Source organism: Nilaparvata lugens, chromosome 7, assembly GCF_014356525.2.
Source record: "Nilaparvata lugens isolate BPH chromosome 7, ASM1435652v1, whole genome shotgun sequence".
NCBI classification, from domain to species: domain Eukaryota; kingdom Metazoa; phylum Arthropoda; class Insecta; order Hemiptera; family Delphacidae; genus Nilaparvata; species Nilaparvata lugens.
Window position 1 is genome coordinate 177,877 of NC_052510.1, and position 17,476 is coordinate 195,352.

Genomic DNA, 17,476 nt, shown 5'->3' on the forward strand with positions numbered 1-17,476 from the left:
GAGATTGTATGGAATAAACCAGATCTTGACAGTTTTAGTAAGAGAATAATCCAGGCAATTAATAAACAGGGTGTCAGTGAATCTCTGCCTTTGTATTTAGATTCACAATTATCCAATATAGTTTGTAACATATTGTAATTTGGATGGATAAATAAAGATCCATAGCTGAAATATTTATAGGTCTAAGTGAAGTTATTGGCTAATATCGCCAAAGAGATAACAGAGTTTAGACGTCCCGGCTAAACTGTACAACAGCCTAAGAGGAATTGAAATAATTTTTTGCTAATATATAATATTATATAAAATATTGAAAATTGAGGTTAGGCATAAACACTTAGTGATAGGCGACCTAACAATCGACCGAGCCATACAACATAGAATCTGACCAAACACCTTGGCAGAAATTTATTGTGGCAAAATGGTATGCAATTTGAGGAACTAAAGGTCTCACATGGCTAATTATTATGATGCATGAAACAAATAATAACATATGAAAAATTACTTAGCATGTAGAGAGCATATTTAAAAACCCGATAAAAATAATTAAATGTATTAAGGAAATAGGAGGTTACCAGGTGCATGAATACTGTAACAATTTGCATGCACCAATCACATAATGGCAATTGATAGGTGGCAGTAGTGAGCTGATTCAAAAATATTTGTATATATTTCTACAAAGGGGGCGAGGAGCAGCCTGCAGAACCCGCATCTCCAGAGGCTGAGTCACATCTGAGCAAACAAAGTATATTTTCAGTCACAGAGCTAGATCCATTTAAAAGGGTGATAATGGAACAAACTAGCAGTATGTTCAATATTATGTCACAAAACATAATGGATAATGTAGTATTAAAGTTATTTTATTAGAAAACTAATCAATTCATATATTGGAAGATCTATAAATCAAAGAAGCATAAAATCTAGGCTGGTAATACATATTCATATGATCATTAATCTCTGCAATATAATTTACGATAGTCTGTTGTAGATCTGATTCACTAGATGAATTGCTCTATTTATTCCGTCAGGTGCCGAATCTCGTACCCTGAGATAAAATATATATTCATTGCAAAGAAATCTATTAGATACCATAGAATTCAATATATATATTTGGATTACTAGTTGTCAATTTATCAAGTTGATTTTAAGAAATCTATTTTAAATGGAATTGTCCAAGTCGACAAGTATTAGCAAGCTGATATCACAGCTACATGCAAATAGATGCATATGATCATAAAATAAAAGCACATGGTAATGTTTCGTGCTGTAGAATTTAGAGAATAGTATTTAGACTGTGATATTCTATTGACCTCAATTATTGTTCTATCTTATATTATATATTTTTTATCGCTCTATATATTTTTTGCAATATTTGTTAATATATGTATCAAATTGTTTATGGTGTGCAATTTATTTTTTATTCCTCAATACTATAGGATAAGTACCATATATATATATATATATATATATATATATATATATTTTTTTTTTTTTTTTTTAATGAATTATCAGAATTATAGTGGAAGCTCATATCTGGGCCTGTAAAGATTTTTATGAGACTGTATCCTATGAAAAAACTATGACCTAATTTTTATAATTATTAAAATATTTCATGCTCTACCGACTGATGCCAAGCAGGAGGCTAATCGTTATTTAAATATAAAAAATAATGTGACAAGTTGAGAATATTGGATTGAACGAGATTAAAAAGGAACACATCTTCAGTACATTATAACAGTTATCTGACAAAATTGATAAGGGAGTTAAAGTGAAATCTATCAATTTGGAGAATTCTCTACGTGATCTCAAATCAACAACAGAGATATTCAGATCACACATGAATATGATTAATGATAATAAAGTTGACAAGAATTATTTGGATGAGTAATTGAAAGTTATCTCAGACAAGATAAACAATTTAGAAGTATTAGATAGAAATTATCTAAATACCAGATTGGAACAGCTTAGCACAGAAATTTTTACTAGAGTAAATGAAACACATTCATTATTGGTTGATAAGGAATATTTGGATAAAACTGTGCAAGCATTGAATAACAAAACAAGAGTTTGAAGATTGATTATCTGCAATGACTAATACGATAAAGACAAATCTTATGGAGGGGATTGAACAATTTGTTTCAAAAAACGATTAAAATACATTGCTATCTACATTTGCCAAAACCTATGTATTGAAAAATGATCTGAGTGGTGAAATGCGAGCATTAATTGAGAAAGATGAATTACAAGCCACAGTCAAAACAATTCGTAAGGAAATAGCATCTTCAATTAAAAATACTGAGGACGGTGGAGTGACAAGATTACAATGTTTGGCTGCATTTATTGAATATCCCACTTTATTTGTACATAAAATAGCCTACCAAATTGTAATGAACTATGCAAAGGTGAGTTTTCTTATGAATTGGATTGAGGCAAAACAGCATAATTTGACAGAAGATCAAGTAGGTGATTTAATCACCAAAAAAATGAGTCTCAGTATCTATGCAAATGTTCTAAAACCCTCAAGTTAGAATCACTTCAATCTTTAACTGATTCTATTATACAAGCTGTTGCTTGGGAGAGATCGCATGTCATAAAGAAATAGATAGCTACATTCTATTTCATTGTGAGAGAGTGTTCTCCACTCCACAGCCATTTATCCAGTTGTAATGGATTTTCCAAGGTGAAACAAGATTATGGAAAACGTGCTAATGCTTGAGTTTGAGATGAATTAGAGCAGAGAAGCATTCGTCCTTGTAAGGTGTGCGAAGTAAAATTTCAAAGCATGCTAATGATCAAGTGATGAATTAAAGCAGAGAAGCATTCGTCCTTGTAAGGTCTCTGAACTAAAATTTTTAAACGTGCTAATATTCAAGTGAGAGGAGAATTATTGCATAATGATATCACCCAATGTTGTCTCTCAGTACACATGCATATAAATGGAATTAGTGTATCCTTATCTATAGAAGCTGGTACATTGTGCTGTGTGATCAGTGAAAGCAACAACAAAGTAATGACATACTTTGATATGTCATCTTTCAATGAACTTTCATTGGAGATATATCTCATTAAAGCATTACATAATGTTTTTCAGTTTGATTGGTTCCATGTTAAGAATGTAAGATTTGGTGAATATGATTTAATTTATATCAATATAGATTCAGAAGACAACTTTGAATTCACTATTATTCTTCCAAAAGAATATTCAGCTGTGCTGAATACACACAACATAAAGAGTTTTGAAAGCAAAAGATGGGATTTGAATGTTACTGCTGGTTGTGTATTCTTGAAAGAAATGTAGAATCCCCCTCATACTTGGCAATGTTGTCAAGTACATGTAGAATTTAACTCTCGAATGGAAAGCAGGCAATTAACAAATAGAGGCTCGGTAAAAATCTGAGAGTCAGAAGTAAGATGCTTCAGTTGAATCTGTGAGTAGGATGAGATTTTTGTTTCACTTAAATCTAGGTGTTAGACAAAGATGTTTCAGTTAGATCTTACAGTAAGATGTTCGTTTTACTTGAATCTGACAGTTGGACAAAGATGTTTCAGTTAAATCTGACAGTAAGATGTTCATTTCACTTAAATGTGGCAGTAGTAGACTGTCACTCTCTCTCTCTCTCTCTCTCTCTCTCTCTCTCTCTCTCTCTTCTCTCTCTCACCTCACTTTCTCTGCTATAAATCATCAAATAGATATACCATGACTATCTATAAATGAAATTGAGCATGACTATCTATGAATGAAATAGAGCATGACAGAGAGAGAGAGAGGTTTGATTGGTTGTTGATTGACTGCCTTTATTAAAAACCCAGGAGGGCGAAGTTAGGGTGCAGCCAGACCCTCTTACACTTAACCCTCCAATACAATTCTAAGTGAAACTAAAACACTGTACAACAAAGATCATAAGTTTAAAAAAAAAAAAAATTACAAAATAATGAAAAACTTCCAAATAGCAAATGAAAGATAGAAAACAAAATTTAAATTTCTTTCTAATTTGAATCAGTGAAAAGAATAAAATAAGAAGAAAGAGGAAAGTGAAAAGTGAAAATGGGAGAAATGTCAGTTCAAAATCCATAGATCATTTTGATAGAAGTGGAAAAGTAAAAAGAGAGGAATAAATAAAAGATGAAGAAAGGACACACATACACACACACACAGATACACACCAACACACACATTAAGATTCAGTGAACATTCCAGCCAAGTCCACCACCTCTGATCCACCACAAGACAGCTGTGCCGAACTGACGATGTCCCTCAACAAGCCTATGCTCAGCAGGCAGAGAATTCCACAAACTACAGGCTGTCACAAGGAACGACTTGTTGTACATAACAGTCCTATGTGTTGGGACAGCCAGCAGATGGGATCCATGCCACGTTCCTCCATGACCAAAATCACCCAAGTAACGGTACTCTACTGCCAGATACTTAGGGGTTTTAGTTTTCAATATCTTATAGATGAAGCACAAAGCATGATGTGATCTACTCTCACGCAGCTTCATGAGTTCAAGTCTGTTAAAGTATTCAGTTACATGGTCATCACGTCTCAGGTTAAAGATGAAGCAAACACAGTAATTATGTGCATGCTGCATCCTCTGCAGAGTTGAACTGTCATGTCAAGAGTCACAATGTCACAGTAGTTGAAGATCAGGAAGATCAGAGTCTTGACCAACATAACCTTCGTTGAAAAAGGAATGAAGTCAGAGATCCTCTTCAATGTCATGATCCCCCCAATGACCCTGTTACAAGTCTGAGTCACGTGGCTGGTCCAGTCAAGAGTCCTTGTCATTGTAAGTCCTAGATTTTTTATGTCAGAACTGTATTGCAATTGTATGTTATTCAATTTTATAAATGGTTTATCAGTTATAAATGGTCTGTTAGTTATGTCAAGTGTGTTCAAAAGTCTTGAATAACCTATCACTATTGATTTTGATTTAGTCTCGTTAATTAACTTCATCAACTGTGATGTCGAAGTCATTTTTCTTGCAGTGCCGGTATATTTGCAAGTTGTCGGCATACAGGTGATGTCAGGTCGTAAGTAGAGTGCTTGTCACATTATTTATGTAGAAGCTAAACAGCAGAGGACCCAATACCAAACCCTGAGGAACTCCTCTGTTCACTTCATGCCATCATGAAGAGGCATCCCCAACTCTCATACACCGACACCGACCCTGAAGATAGGACCTCACCCATGCCACAGTGGAGTTGGAAAAACCTTAGTTTCTGAGTTTATAGAGTAAAGTAGGATAGAAAATGCTATCAAATGCCTTACTAAAATCTATTGGGACTAGAACTGTTAACTCTCTATCATCTATAGCCCTACGAATGTCATCAGTGACTTTCAGGAGTGCAGATGTGGTGCTATGACCACTACGGAACCCCGATTGAAAGTCAGCAATCAATCCAGAACCATGGATAAATGAGCTTAATTGGGAGTGATTGATAATTTCTAGAACCTTAAACAAAACAGACAATAAGCTCATAGGCCTGTAATCAGATGGAGAGAGAGGGTTGAGGATCTTGTTCAAGGGAATCACTATGGATAGTTTCCAGTCATTAGGAAAAACGGATGTTAAAAGTGAGGTATTGATCAAATGGGTGAGAAATTGGAGAATAAAAGGAAGGATAATTTTGATGAACTTGATCAGGATACCATCTGCACCAACAGCATTATTACTCTTATCTTGATGAACAGCCAAGAAGATCTCTTGCTCCGTGACATTGGAGAAGTAGAAGTCCTCATTGAGATGAAAATCAGGCAGAGAGTCAAAGTGAGCACAAGCTTGGTCCAAACTTACAGGGATGTCAGTGAAGAAGTCATTGAGATCATCCAGCGAGTGAGCAGCAGTCGGTACCTGCCTCTCCCTGCCAGCCCCAATCTCCCTCAGAGCATGCCAAAGAGATGAAGTTGATGATCGCTTTGAGGAGATCAAGTTACAATAGAATGTGAAGTTTGCATTTCTGATTGTTTGCTTGCAAAAGTTTCTCAAATGCTTATAATGGTTGAAATCATTGGGGCTTTTTGATGCTCTTGCAATTTTGCACCAATAATCTTGATCCCTCATTAGCTGGCGTATCTCATCTGTGAGCCATGGAGCAGGATCTCTGGCTACTCTGCAATTTTTTTGAGGAATATGTTTCACAAAAAAAGAAACTATATTGTGGTTAAGAATGTCCAACATAAGATCAACATTGTTAGCTTGGAATATCTGTAACCAGTCAAGGTTAATTGCATCATTGAACAAATTGTGATAGTTGATATTCTTATAATCTCTGTGAGTGATTGTTGAGGCCATTTGAAATTGTATTTATTCGCTCATTGACTGCCAGATGGTAGGAGAGGTTCTATAATTTTATAATATCCATTACTCATCAATTTATCATTCGAGGCACTGGAAAGTTTGCCAGTCAGTGTGGATTCAGCTCTTGTACAGCTAAGTACTCACTCTCGAGGCTTTAAGATTCAGGAAATTCGTCCTGAATCTGCCTAAATATTTGTGTCATTTAATATCATAAGTAATTCGGCCTATACATTATTTATTTGTGTACATAAATATTGTATTTTCGTTCTAAGTGGAAAGTTATTCACGTTTCGTATTAGTGAAAAGTGAATGCCAGAACTCAGTTTTAGTTTTGTTTTTATCAATAGTCAAGTCATAGTGCTATATATATCCAGACAGTGAACTTCATCTCAGAATGGGAAAACAGTAAGGAACCAACTTTAACAATCGCATTTTGGATAAATTGTTTTGCATAATTTCACCCATCTTTTCCTCTGATCTATCCTATCCAACTGTTCACCTTTTACCTCAAATATAAGTAGGCAAGCAATTCGAATCGCAACATGTTGAATTTGGGATTTGGTGAGTACCTTTTCTGATTTTCTATGTGTTCTATGTATGTGGTTTTTTCTGAATGGATATATTGTTCAGCACAAAGATTTGATCTGTTTTATACAGTCCACTACAGAGCATTTGGAACTTGTAGTTTGAAATATTTTAATTTAAAGAACCAGTATATATGTAACATTCTGGTCAACCAGACCGCATCGTCTCATTTATCTTGTAAAAAACATTAAATTTGTTTTGGCATTCATTTTTCAATATATTCAATTCAATTTGCATTGTAGAATTGATTTCAAATTATGTATTGTTATTATGCCAGTCGTTGCGTTGCAGACAGTACTGTGCTTTCGTGGCATAACTGCTTGCAAAGCAGCAGTGCTTATCTGCTTGCTCAACAGAAACTCATTGTTCAGCACTGCAGATAAAATTATTGCTTATTCCTACTTTGTATTTGTGATTTCTCTGTACAATCTTTGTTCTATGATTATTGTTTTGTTCTTGTTCGTAATCGTTCATTCTTGTTATCATAATCTCATTATGATTAATGAAAATAATTAAATATTATCCAATCATGAGTGGCAGAAAGTTGAAGCTCAAACGAACTGAACTTGAACGATATTTTACACGAATTCAACATACTTATGATTTGTCTAAAAAGGCGTTGAAAGAAGAAGCAAGTGCTAAGCAGTTTCTAATTCTTTATAGTTCCACTTTAACAAGTATTAACCAATATGAGGCCACTGAGTTGGGAATACAGGAACTTGAAATGGAAATTGATCCCGCATTTGTACCTAAATTTGGTAATCCACATATCAAAATGTATGAATATATAGAGACTGTTGCTAGGGAATTGAATAAACGTAGTGAAGTCGTTCCTGCATCTAACCCTATTCAACCTGCAATGACTAATGATTCTACAAATTTTTTACCAAAAATCAAAATTCCTGTGTTTGACGGAGATCAGTTGAAATGGTCTGTATTTTATGAAATGTTCAAATGCATAATCCATGATAACAAATCGAATTCAGATCAACAAAAGGTGCAACATCTTGTAAGTAAGCTGAAAGGAGATTTGCCCCCCATTGCTAATAATTATGAAGTTATTTGGCAATTGCTGGTTAAGTGGTTTAATGATCCTCGCTCTCAGACTAATGCTTATTCAAAACAAATTTTTGAATTCAATAGTCTAAGATCTGAGTCTCATGCTGGTTTAGTTTCAATATTGGATCAATTCTGTAGTTCTATTACAGCCTTGAAACGCTTACGTGGTGAAGATGTATCTGATGCTATATTTCTGTTTCAAGCTTTGAAAATATTGGACCCTGTTTCTCGGAAAGCATTTGAAACTTCAGTACATGCCAAGGATGATCCTACATATGCTGATGTTGTGTCGTTTATAGAAAAACAAATTAAATCGTTGCCTTATGGAGAATCTTCTTGGTCATGTAAGCCACCAGTGAAACAAATCGCAAAATCCAAAGTTCCAGTTGTTCAATCGAATTTGCAAGAGACCAAGGCACCTAAAAAGTTGTTGAAGTGTCTGAAATGCTCATTGACAAATCACAAATTAATTGATTGTTGCCAGTTCCTTCAGTTATCGCCTTGGGATTGCTTCCTTTTTGTGAAGGAGAAGGATTGTTGCTTGAAATGTTTTTCACCAGCTCACTGTAGTGGAGCTTGTATGGGTGCTAATTGCAATCGATGTCATCAAAAACATAATTCAGTTTTACATTTTGGATCTGTTCCAAATTCGTCATCAATTTGGAGGCAAAAAAAGTAAATACTATCAACTGATGTTTGATAGACTCAAGTTCATCTCAGTATAGTGTCCTCCTATCTACCGCGCAAGTTGAAGTCCCCGATAAGAAAGGTGGATTGCACAGAATTAGAATCTTGTTGGATTCAGCAAGTCAGAGTCATTCCATCACTCTTAAACTTTGTCAAAAATTACAATTGTCCATCCCCCCTCTCCATTTAGTTGTGAATGGTTTCAGAGGAAATTCGCAATCAGTTGCTGGTCACACATTTGTCATGCTTCAATCCAGATTCGATTCTAATGCAAAGTTTTCTATTGAACCATTAGTCATCAAAAAAATCATGGAACATTTTCCAAGTAAAATTGATAATTCCAGATTATCAAACTTGATTGGTCTTCAACTTGCTGATGAGAATTATCATATCCCTAGCAAAATTGATGCAACTGTAGGAGCTGAATTAGTACCCTCTTTTTTTCAAAGTGGAGATTGATTCAAATTTTTTGATGGCTTTGGAAAGCATTTTTGGTTATATTTTAATGAGTAAAGCTCCTATTTTATTTCAATCGTCAGCCGAACATTAAACATGTCTGATGACTAGTCTCACCTCACTGTTGGATAGTTTAGTTCAAACATTTTGAGAAGTTGAAAACATTCCGGATTCAGGAAAACAGCTCACAGCGGAGGAATTGGAATGTGAGAATAACTTTACTTCGACCATCCGGCGACAAGACTAAGGGAGATTTGTTGTTTCGCTATAGTTCTCCAAATCTCCTGATTATCTCGGTGATTCATATGCTATGTCAGAATGCGGGCTCATCAGTTTGGAGAAACGACTCATGCAGGATCCAAACATGCGTTTAGCCCATCATGATGTAATCTTGGACTATCTTGAGCAAGGTCACATGGGATTAGTCAAAAATCAGAATGATAAGAGTGGTTATTTTATACCTCATCACGCTGTAATCAAAACTCAGAGTCAGTCGACAGTAGGGTATTTGTGCCGATTGAGCATCAATTTAACACCAAGGTCAAGGTCAAGGTTTAATTCAAGGTCAAGGTCGAATTCAAGGTCAAGGTCGAATTCAAGGTCAAGGTCAAGGTCAAATTCAAGGTCGAATTCAAGTACAATGTCGAATTCAAGGTCAAGGTCAGGTCAAGGTTGAGAGATGCTATCTCAACCACCGCCCCCCAACCACTGAATTTTCTGTTGGAATGATCCCGGTATTTATAGTAGTTTTATACAGTTCCACAAACATGTTTGAACAGGTCTGTGAGAATTGATAACAGACATGTTTGAACAGGTCTGTGAAAATTGAGAGAATTGATAACAGACGTTTTTTTAACAGGTCTGTGGAAATAATTTGATAATGTAATACAGAACAGGATTGAGGTCAAATTTAAGGTCAAATTCAAGGTCAAGGTCAAATTCAAGGTCAAGGTCGAATTCAAGGTCAAGGTCGAATTCAAGGTCAAATTCAGGGTTAAAATCGAATTCAAGGTCAAGGTCGAATTCAAGGTCAAGGTCGAATTCAAGGTCAAGGTCGAATTCAAGGTCAAGGTCAAGGTTGAGAGATGTTATCTCAACCACCACCCCGCCCCGACTGAATTCTCTGTTGGAATGAGCACTGTATTTATATACCAGGGAGGAGATGTTTACAGCAAGAATTTCTATTAAACACTGAGGAAAATATTTTTATCAGGGGGGGCATGGCCTAATTCAATTCCCTCCCCCACAACCCTAAAAGGTGTGGCCTAATTAATTTTCCCCCCTTCCTAAGAGGTGTGGCCTAATACCATTATTATTTCCCACTAGGTATACAACCAAAAGTCAAATTCAAATTCAAGGTCAAGGTCAATGATGATCCCCACTTGGATAAAATATCTACTGCAAGTAAAACTAAGGGAGAGAGTAACGACCGCTGGATATTCTCCAGCAAGAGAAGTTCACACTCTTCCCAATGCAATAAGAGATCTCATACCTACTGGATATTCTCCAGTCAAGAGGTATTAAATCCATCTATTGCAATCAAATCTAATCTAATGTGAAACCAATCTAAAACTAATAAATTGAGTCTACCTAGTGCAAGGGTAGTGGGAGAATAAACAACTACTGGATATTCTCCAGTCAAGAGATGTTATCTCAACCACCACCCCACCCCGACTGAATTCTCTGTTGGAATGAGCCCGGTATTTATAGTAATTTTATCAGCATCAAAATCCAGTTCCCATGGTTTTTGTATACCGTCTTCCAACATGTTTGAACAGGTCTAAATATTAAATAATAATTTAATTTATTTTTTATTTTATTTAATATTATTCATCTATTATAATTATTCAATCATTAAATAATTATTTGATGATTGAATAATATTAAATAATAAAAAATGAATAAAGTAAATTAAATTATTATTTAATATTATTCATCTATTATAATTATTCAATCATTAAATAATTATTTGATGATTGAATAATATTAAATAATAATTTAATTTATTTATTTAATTTATTTAATTTATTTATTTAATTTAATTTATTTAATTTAATTTATTTTTTATTTTATTTAATATTATTCATCTATTATAATTATTCAATCATTAAATAATTATTTAATAATTGAATAATTATAATAGATGAATAATATTAAATAATAATTAATTTATTTAATTAATTTATTTAATTTAATTTATTTAATTTATTATTAAATAATTTCAAACAAAAGATAATTATTTAATAATTGAATAATATTAAATAATAAAAAATAAAATAAATTAATTATTATTTAATATTATTCATCTATTATAATTATTCAATCATTAAATAATTATTTGATTTAATTTATTATAAATAATTTCAAACAAAAGATAATTATTTAATAATTGAATAATATTAAATAATAAAAAATAAAATAAATTAATTATTATTTAATATTATTCATCTATTATAATTATTCAATCATTAAATAATTATTTGATTTAATTTATTATTAAATAATTTCAAACAAAAAATAATTATTTGATGATTGAATAATATTAAATAATAAAAAATGAATAAAGTAAATTAAATTATTATTTAATATTTAGACCTGTTCAAACATGTTTGGAAGACGGTATACAAAAAGCCGTGGGAACTGGATTTTGATGCTGATAAAATTACTATAAATACCGGGCTCATTCCAACAGAAATTTCAGTCACGGTGGAGTAGTGGTGGAGATAACATCTCATATAACAAGATTTTTCTACACTAGACTGAATGCTACAACAATTCTTCATTGTGAGGTGTGACCTAGTTCAATGTAAGTATGAATGACCTTCAGATCAAGTTACAAAAAAGTTCTCTAATCACCAGGATACGAACCTGAGACTCCAGATTGGTAAGCCGCAATGCTATCAACTAAGCCACTAAACAAGATTTGAAATTAATTGATCAAAACGAACTCATAAGTTTGTTATCACAAGAATAAATACTGTAATGATATTATTCACAACTTCACTAATCAGTAATAATTTATCATTATTATGTGGTAGATTACCAAGAGCTACTTCTAAGTAATGTAGATATTTTAAATGAATCTCCTAAAATTCATTGTGAATTTTATATTGTTTTCATAATTTTAAAAAACTTTATTATTGGCTCAACTAATTGCTTGTTATTGCATAGCTTGTTATTAAATAATATTTCTATTGTAAGTTCAATCTAATTAATGAATAAAATGATTTAAATTGATGGATTTAGTGATAGCAGACTAATGAGATCGTTTATTACCAAGCATGTTTCTGCGGTCTGATACATATGGGGCCCCAGGTTCGAGTCCCCACAGTATGAATAGTTTTTTGACTCTTTGAAACAACTTTTGAATTTTGTTGAACAAAACTACTCATCAAAATCCAAACTGAACTTGATTTTCTTGGTAGGAAAGATCTTTATAACCTTAGATTTAAGCAGGAAAGATTATTGTTTTATAATTTTCTAAACTAAGCTCAGTACCTTTTTACAGGTTTTTTTTATTAATTTGAAAATGATTTCAACAAATAATTGTATTCTTGATTGAATTACAAATCTGAGCATTTTTCAGTTCCAGTTTATAATTTATTTTAGAAGGAATGTTGGACATTACATAGGTGTTAAAAAATTCTCTTATCAGGTGGATTCAACATTATATTCATACCAAAATTTGAATTTATTTTTTGAAGTGGGAGGGAAATCATGAAGTAAGTTTGGATCAGTTAAAGACATCCATTGTTTCATATTATTAAGATCAACATTCTTTGGTAGATAATAAGAACCGAATTTTTTTGCTAAACTAACGATATTCTGTAATATATTAATTAATTCTTCAGCCTCTTGATTTCTACTTGATTTCTCTTGTTTTCTACTCAAATGACATCCAAATTTATCAATACTCATGTTTTTTTTATTATACTTCATGTTTGTATATGAATTTTTCATCAAACCATGCTCTAAAGAACCAGGGTTGAGCTGTTTCAGCAGCATACTTTTCATACTTTGATAATAATTGTGGATCTGACATTGCTTTGAATTGTTCATTATCATTAAGATCAATTTCTGGGATATTATGAGCAACTAATGGGATGAATTGTATGATCCTTATAAAATTCTGAATCAAATTTCTAATTTCAACATTAATATTATTATTCTTCTTATTATTACGTAAATATCGACCGAATTTATCAATAGTGTGTGTCACATTCTTTATTAGTAACTAGAAATTCATTATTATTATTTCTCCATGCTTGAGCACATAATGCACTGAATTCACCCTTACTCATATCAGGGTATACATGATCATGATATATATGTTGTAGGTTACGATTATCCCGCTTGAAAGCAACAACTAGATTACAATTATCCCTAATCAATTGTTTGGAATACTAGAGTAAGTTTGACAAATGTAAAAACAATCAATTTTATTGTGTCTTCCCATACTAAAATAGTTACAAATATTTTGTTGATTCTCCATACAAATATCATCAAATATCATAACTGAATTTTGAGGCATATTATTTGTTTGTTGAATTTCATCATTATCTTTGTACAAGTTAAATTTAATTTCAGGTATCTGTTGCATAATCTTTTTCAAGAGTTGGTACTTATCTTGCTGATGTGATTTAGTAAATATATTCAAGTGTAAGAATTAAATCCCATTCTCTGCAAATAATAAATTGAAAACTGTATTTGTTTTCCCAGAATTATAACACGCATAATTATACCACGCATAATGTGAACTGGTTTTGTAGATATGTGCCATTTATTAGCTTCTAGCTTCATGTGTTGGAATCCAAGAATTGGAGCAACACTATCTTTCATACTGATATCAATTTCTCTATCTGCATATAACTCACACTGTAGTGTATTATTATTAGCTTTGATTTTCAGTTGACCACTTGTAAGAGATAATTTATTACGTATATAATCTACTATATCATCCAATTCATATGACCCTACTGGTATTTTCACTTGTTTTCCATTATAGCTAAACTTATCATTGATATTGTTTTCAATATTTGGAATTGTATTGTATGTATATAGATCTATTAGGGCTACTTCATATTTGCTAGATGTTTCCAGTTGTACTGGTGGGAAAATATCACTTACCAGTGGATTTTGATTTGCTGTTAATGAGAACATATTTTTTATACAACCACAATAAACATAAATGACCACATACTATTGAATTGTCATCGATTTCTTGAAACTTCTTATAGTTGTAATGTATTTTTATATCTTTCATATAAGCCATAAATTCAAGTGGAGGACTCAAATTTCCAAAACTATCAAAATAGTCACATATATTGTTACATTTAATATAACATGTCCAATGACTTCCTGTACTGCTTTCATCATCCAGATTGATTACACCAATTTCTAGATCTTTGAGTTGTGTTTCTGGTAGACTATCTCTCATGTAGACACCTCGTAGTGGTAATTCAAGCTTTCTTGCATAATCTATTATTTCAATGTTTGTGAATGGTGTTTTTTTTTTAAATTTTCCTCAATGTCTCTTGTATCCTCTTCTGATTCACCTTCTTCTTTATTGTTTTATTCTTATTCTTTTGCAACCCACACCCTTTGTAGGGTTTCAGAAACAACCCACTCCCTTTGTAGGGTCTCAGAAACAACCCACCACCAAATTTAGTCTTGGCATTCAATAAGTTTGTTACCAAGTATGCTGATGAGCGCTCTCCAAGGCTAGCATCAGGTGATTTGACTCTTTCCCAAGCCAGGGCAGCTAGTTTCTTATCAGCTTCTGTTCTATTCTGATTAGGATTGCTATAAGCTATATCATGTTCCCGGCATGCATCATCAAGTTTATTTATTCCTTTATCACCTCTCTTCAATCTTTTTTCAAGTTTTGTGCCAGGGCCACAAGAATTGTAGCCAGGGATATGAAGTTCAACAGGTAGTAAGTCAATTGCTTTGTTCAATATAGATCTGATTATTCCAGATCCAGACACAACCTTCTTCCGTTTTATTTTCTTCAACAATGGTATTTTCTTCTTGATCATTTTTATTAAGTACATTTTTTCAACATGTATATATTTATTCATTCATCTATTTATTGATTGATTCATACAGTATCAAATCTTTGTTAATCTCCAATCTTCGATCTCTGCTTGAAGAAATCTGAGATCTCCAATCACTAAAGATGTCATATCTCACTTAATATTAATTATATCTTGATAAATGATATATTTATCGATTTGTTATTAAATTTACTAAAAAAAGTTATTCCTGTATTTTTTTTATAACATCAACAAGTTCTTCATTATTTTTGTAATAAAAAAAACTAGGTTCACATTTTCATACAAGTGGGGATCATCATTGACCTTGACCTTGACCTTGAATTTGACCTTGAATTTGACCTTCAATTTGACCTTGAATTTGACCTTGATCTTGGCCTTGAATTTGACTTGAATTTGAATTTGACTTTTGGTTGTATACCTAGTGGGAAATAATAATGGTATTAGGCCACACCTCTTAGAAAGGGGGGGGGGGAATTTAATTAGGCCACACCTTTTAGGGGTGTGGGGGAGGGAATTGAATTAGGCCACGCCCCCCCTGAAAAAAATATTTTCCTCAGTGTTTAATGGAAATTCCTGCTGTAAACATCTCCTCCCTGGTCTATAAATACAGGGCTCATTCCAACAGAGAATTCAGTCGGGGCAGGGTGGTGGTTGAGATAACATCTCTCAACCTTGACCTTGACCTGACCTTGACCTTGAATTCGATCTTAACCTTGAATTCAACCTTGACCTTGAATTTGACCTTGAATTTGACCTTGACCTTGAATTCGACCTTGACCTTAAATTTGACCCAATCCTGTTCTGTATAACGTTATCAAATTATTTCCACAGACCTGTTAAAAAACGTCTGTTATCAATTCTCTCAATTTTCACAGACCTGTTCAAACATGTCTGTTATCAATTCTCACAAACCTGTTCAAACATGTTTGTGGAACTGGATAAAACTACTATAAATACCGGGCTCATTCCAACAGAGAATTCAGTGGTTGGGCGGCGGTGGTTGAGATAACATCTCTCAACCTTGACCTGACCTTGACCTTGAATTTGACCTTGACCTTGAATTCGACCTTGAATTTGACCTTGACCTTGAATTCGACCTTGACCTTGAATTCGACCTTGACCTTGAATTCGACCTTGACCTTGACCTTGGTGTTAAATTGATGCTCAATCGGCACAAATACCCTACTGTCGACACCTTTGCGTATCGTTTTTGATGCAGGCACAAGAATACTACTGGTGTGTCATTGAATGACATACTTCATGTAGGACCCAAGTTGCAAACTGAAATTCTCGTTTTATTAGCTAATTTTCGGTTATTTTCCATCGCCATTACTGCCAATATAAAGCAGATGTACAGACAGATTCTTGTTGATGAATCATGTCGAAAATTTCAAATTTTTGTTATGGAGATTCTTGTCTAATGATCCCATACAAATTTTTGAATTGAAAACTGTCATCTTTGGTTTGAGTGAGTCACCGTTTATAGCTCTCAGAACTGTTCATCAACTAATTCAAAAAGAGGGAGAAAGTTTCCCTGATGCTAAAGCTCATCTTCCTGGGACAATGTTTATGGACAATTTTGTGACAAGCACGTCTCCTTCAAGTGAAGCAAATAGACCTTGTAGTCAAGCCAAAGAATTGTTCAAGAGAGGGAAGTTTGAACTTACGAAATGGAGCTCTAGCTCACATGAATTAATGATGAATTTCTCCGAAAATGAAAGATTGGCTGTGTCCAAAGATTCCAATTTGGGAAATCTTCTAGCTGTCCTTGGATTGGAATGGCAGCCTGGTCATTCTATTTTTCTGTGATTACTAATCAGTCTGTTCATATTGAATTAGTTTCAGATCTATCAACAGCTATGTTTTTATCAGCATTTCACCATTTCCTTTCTTTTTGAGGCCCTTGTAGGGTTATGTACTCTGACTGTGGCACAAATTTTGTTGGTGCCTGTCACAAAAATTATTGCAGTTATTGAATTCGACTAAATTTCAAAACTCTCTCATGAACAAATTGGCAGAGTTTTGTATAGATTGGAAGTTTATCCCTCCATGCTCTCCCCATTTTGGTGGAATTTGGGAAGCCAATGTCAAATCCATCAAGTCACATATGTTCTGAGTAATTGGTACTCAACTACTCACTTATGAAGAGTTGAATACAGTGTTAGTGCAAGTTGAGGCCATCTTGAATTCCAGGCCATTGTGTCCATTAAGTGGAGATCTGCGCGAACCTCTCTCACTGACACCTGCTCATTTTTTGAACTTGACGCCATTGAAAGCATTCCCTATGAGAGATGTAACTGATATTCCAGTAAATCGTCTCACACGACATGAACTAA